The 5,293-nt window shown below is 45.0% G+C and overlaps 1 pseudogene; it reads right to left on the bottom strand.

Moving 5' to 3' along the window:
* Positions 1-3,880: 3,880 nt before the first annotated feature.
* Positions 3,881-4,805, bottom strand: LOC123457506 (annotated as a pseudogene).
* Between the last annotated feature and the right edge of the window lie 488 nt (positions 4,806-5,293).

The raw sequence follows: 5,293 nt of genomic DNA, 5'->3' as shown, positions 1-5,293 counted from the left end.
CAAAGCAGAATAACCTGGGTTCAATTCTCCAGTACTCACATAATCCAGATGCATAAGGTAGTGCATGTATCTGGAGTTTGTTTCCAGTGGCTGGAGGCCTTGGTGCACCCATTCTCTGTGTCTCCTCTCTCTCCCTTCCTTCACTCCCTCTCCCTCTGTCAAGTAAATAAATAAAAATTTTAAAAATATCCAGGCATGAAACTTGTCAAAACCAGTTAAAATTTATAATTCAAAGAGCATGATAACAGGAGAAATAAGAATCAGGCAGAGATTTTCAGGGTCATTAAAATATTCTTTTCAACATAAGGTAACAGGTCTCATATTTTAGGATGGTGAGAAAAAATATATATGCATAAGATATATGTAGCCACATAAACTATATAAAATAAATAGGATATATTATAGGATATATATTCACCTATGTAGGAGATATCTATCTATCTATCTATCTATCTATGCATCCATCCATCCATCCATCCATCTATATCTATCTATCCCATGATGAGTTCAAGGCCAGCCTGATATATATGTCTCCTGTGAACAAGTAACTGTCTCCCTCATAAGAATACGTAGGAATTCTCACCAGTAACTTTGCCCCTGTGAGAACACATACTTGGATCCTTCTGAGGAGGAGCTCCTGTCCTGGAAGTTCAAGCTTCAGGAAGTAGGATCCTGAGGGAGTTGGGGAGAGACAATGAGGGAGGAAGTAAACTTACATAGGTGTGGAGTCTTATTTCTGAGTCTACTGCAGACTAAATTCTACTTCAAAGATCAGTGTTTGAGTGAGGGAGTCCTTTGTATCCATCCACTTTTAAAATATTTTAATTAATTATCTAATCAATTAAATTATTTGAGAGAGAGAGAGATATGATGGGCATGCCAGTGTGTCCAGCCACTGCGAGTGAACTCCAGATGCATTTGTCACCTGTTCATCTGGCTTTACATGGGTCCTGGCTTTTCCCAGGTTCTTAGGCTTCACACTTAAGCTCCTTAACCACTGAGGCATCTCTCCATCCATTCTTGTGGGATTTTAACAGACATAAGGGTAAAATTTGTTTGTTTGGCAGAACTATGACTTTCCATTGTGATTAAACCATCTTTAACTTAAAGCACAAGAAATAAAAGGTAAGATTGATGGACTATTGTCTTCAAGTAAAAAAAAAATCATGGCTAGGCGTGGCGGTGCAAGCCTTTAATCCCAGCACTTGGGAGACATAGGTAGGAGGATCACTGTTAGTTTGACGCCATCCTGAGACTCCATTGTGAATTCCAGGTCAGCACGGGCTACAGTGAAACTCTATCTTAAAAGAGTAAGAAAAAAAAAATCATAGATATCAGGTGGGGTAACTCATGTCTCTAATCCAATCACTGGAGAGGCTGGGGTAGGAGGATGGTCAGGAGTTTGAGCCTAGTCTGTGGTTCAGAGTGAGTTTCAGATCAGCCTGGACTACGATGACACTCTCCCTCAAGAAAAATGGGAGGGCTTGAGAGATGGCTTAGTGGTTGAGGACCTTGTCTGAAAAGCCAAAAGACCCAGGCTCAATTCCCCACCACCCATATAAAGCCGAGGCACAAGGTGACACATGCTTCTGAAGTTCATTGGCCAGGGCTGGAGGCCCAAGTGCTCACTCCTTCTCACACTTTCTGTCCTTATCTCTCTGTCTCTCTGCCTCACATACATAATAAATGGCAAACAAACATTAAATATGATACTTATGGGACTGGAGAGATGGCTTAGCAGTTAAGCACTTGCCTGTGAAGCCTAAGAACCCCGGTTTGAGGCTTGATTCCCCAGGACCCACAATAGCCAGATGCACAAGGGGGCGCACGCATCTGGAGTTCGCTTGCAGTGGCTGGAAGCCCTGGTGTGCCCATTCTCTCTCTGTCTCTGTCTCTATTTGCCTCTCTCTCTCTGTCTCTCTCTCTGACGCTTTCAAATAAATAAATAAAAATGAACAAAAATTATTAACAATGTCACTTTTAATCAGCAGAACTAAGTCTAATAAAAAGATCATCAATGTTACAATGGCTCCCTTCCTCCAACCCCACAAAAATTATCTTCATTACCAGAACCTTCGACTCATGAATAAATCGTGTGGCATATAACACTCTATTGCTAATGTCCTTGTCCTTTCCTCATTGGATTTACAAGTGAATACTACAATCCTGAAAGGAATATCTTCACACCCTCTATTGTGTAATATCCCAATTATCTTTGCCATAAAATAAATTCAAGAATAACTCAGCAAGACCATAAATATGTAAAAGTCCATGTCAGGGCTGGAGAGACGGCTTAGCGGTTAAGCGCTTGCCTGTGAAGCCTAAGGACCCCTGTTTGAGGCTCGGTTCCCCAGGTCCCACGTTAGCCAGATGCACAAGGGGGCGCACGCGTCTGGAGTTCGTTTGCAGAGGCTGGAAGCCCTGGCACGCCCATTCTCTCTCCCTCCCTCTGTCTTTCTCTCTGTGTCTGTCGCTCTCAAATAAAAGAAAAAAAAAAAAAAGCCCATGTCAAAGATGTTACCTTAACACAAGTTACAAAAGCTTTAGTCCACTACCAATAGAAAAATGGGAGATAGACCAGGGATGGTGGTTCACTCTTTTAATCCCAGCACTGGAGAAGCGGAGGTAGGAGGATTCTGGTCATGACTTTGAGGCCAGCCTGAGAGTACATAGTGAATTCGGAGTGAGACTACACTTCAAAAAAAAAAAATAGAAATTAATAGATAGTATACCCCACTAGTCCTGGGCGTAACCAATTGTTTACATGACCTCAGTGTCTTTTTGTCTTAATTTGTAATCACATTATTTTCTTTTTATACAAAAAAATATTCATTGTTTACTTGCAAGCACACATGCACACACACACACACACACACAGAGAGAGAGAGAAAGAGAGAGACAGAGACAGAGACACAGAGAGAGAGGCAAAGAGAGAGAGAGAGCCATGCCACTGCCTACAGTCACTGCAAATGAACTGCAGTTACATGTGCCACCGTGTGCATCTGGCTTTATGTAGGTACTAGGGAATTGTGCCTGGGTACTTTGGCTTTGCATGCAAGGACATTTAACCAATAAATCATGTCTCCAGTCCCAGGTTTTTCTTATTTTGTCCTTTGTGTTAAAAGGGTGTTAGACTTGTTGGAAAACCAGTAAGAAAAATAATCTTTCTCTCTCTCTCTCTCTCTCTCTCTCTCTAAGAAATAAAAATATCCCTTTATTTATTTTTATTTGAGACAGGGTGGGGGTGAGAGTAAGAGAGAATGGGCTTGCCAGGGCCTCTAGCCATTACAAACAAGCTCCAGATGCATGTGCCACCTTGTGCTTCTGGCTTACATGGGACCTAGAGAATTGAACCTTTACCTGGGTCCTTAGGCTTCTCAGGCAAGTGCCTTAACCATGAAGCCATCTCTCTAGTCCCAATTTTTTTTTTAAAGAAAAGCTAGCTCAGAGAGAGGTGAACTACATCCTAATGGGATGTCTGTATTTAAAGTCTCTTTTCATCCATAATGGCAACCCATTCCTCAATGCATCTGAAAGGCCACAGGGTCTCTCTTTGTTGCAGGAGTGGTCTTCTCCATGATGGAAAAGAAAATACCTTTGTTTCAATGTTTTTGATGTTCTCTTCTTCAAGTGAACCCAGCCATCCAGGGCACATGGCTGGGGAAGGCTCCCAGCGAGGACAGGCAAACACTGTGGCTCCGTGTGGAGGCTTAGCCCTTCCCCTGCTCTGCTAGCACACTTCACATGCCAGCGGGAGACAGCGTGGCACAGCCAGGAGTCTGATGTTCCCAAGCTGTGAGGGGGGCAGTGGGCAAGGTCACTAGCTAGGTCCTGCACAGACAGTCTGGGGCCCCGGCCAAATAGGGCATGTTCCTGTCAGTCAGAGTTTGAGAACAGGCACATCAAAGAGATCGCAGACACCTTCACTCTCATCCAGGTTGTGGATGTAATTGTGGTCTCCTGGGGGGGGGGTCACAGTAGAGGGGCAAACAGCCATGTGATGTCAAAGATTTCTGACAGCTACTTTGGGAGTTCCTCGATAGGTTCAAAGGAGATAGAAGGATTGGGTCCAGATGGACTGCTCTTGCTGCTGCTGCTGCTGCTGCTGCTGCTGCTGCTACTACTGTCTAACAGGGCAGAAGACTGCAGCAGCTGGTTGTCCAGTGCTGTCAGACCCAGCGGGAGGGAGCTGAGCTCACCATTGTCCATGCTTCCAGTTCCAGGGTCACTGCTCACTGCAATCTCAGCTGCTGGGCTGGCCACCCCTAGGACTTCAGTGTTGCCAAGAACGGACATAGGAGTGATTAGCTGAGGACTGCTTGGACAGGAGGCTTCTTGGGGCTGGGCTAGTATGAGCTTGGGCAGGCTTGGAGGGGTAGAAACAGCAGGTGGAGTCTGGAGTAGATCCTCAGGGGGTGGGACAGGTACAGCCACAGGTGGTGAACTCCAAGCCTCCTTGTTTACCAGCAGCACCTTGATGGGGCCACAGACACTCTTCAGGTGAATTCGGTATTTATTCTGCCCACTGAGACCCTCTGGGATGGGTACCTCTAGGCTGGTGCCTGATGGGGCCCGGATGGCCAGAAAGGTTTCTCCTGCAAAGCAACTGCAGATGTCCTCATGTCTCACATAGGCCAAGCAGCTTTTAGCACGTCCTCTGTGACATTGTGGATGCTCTGCTGCACCCACAGCTTGTGCTGATCAAGATCTTGTTTCCGCTGCTATAGCACTTGTGAGTGTACAGGTGCACTTATATAGAGGCCAGGAGAAGTCTGAAGTATGGTGTCCTCATCACTCACGGGCATTCTATCCCCGAGAGTCTCTCAAACGACCTATATCTCACCCATTTTTGTTAGATAGACTGACTGCCCAGGGACCCCCTACCCATCCTCCTGTCTGCACCCAGTCAGCGCTGGGGTTATAGGCACACTGTTTACAAGGGAACTCAGGATTTGAACACTGGTCATCATGCTTGTGCTGCAAGTGCTCCAGTGAGTGAGAAATCTCATAGCCTCTCTTTTGCATTTATTTATTTATTTTTCTTTAAAAATTTTATTTATATTTTGAGAGAGAGAGAGAGAGAGAGAGAATAGGCACACTATGTATGCTGATTTGATTCAGGTGTTCCCCATAAAATTAGGTGGTCTGAATTCTAGGTTGCCAGCTGATGGATATTTGGGAATTAGTGCCTCCCGGAGGGAGTGTATTGTTGGGGGTGGGTTTATGGGTTCTATATCCAGTTGCTCCATACCAGTACTTGACACACCCTCCTGTTGCTATGGTTCACCTTATG

This window comes from Jaculus jaculus, unplaced genomic scaffold, assembly GCF_020740685.1.
Source record: "Jaculus jaculus isolate mJacJac1 unplaced genomic scaffold, mJacJac1.mat.Y.cur u25, whole genome shotgun sequence".
NCBI lineage: Eukaryota > Metazoa > Chordata > Mammalia > Rodentia > Dipodidae > Jaculus > Jaculus jaculus.
Note: the sequence above shows the minus strand (reverse complement) of the source record. Positions and strands in the feature narration are given on the sequence as shown.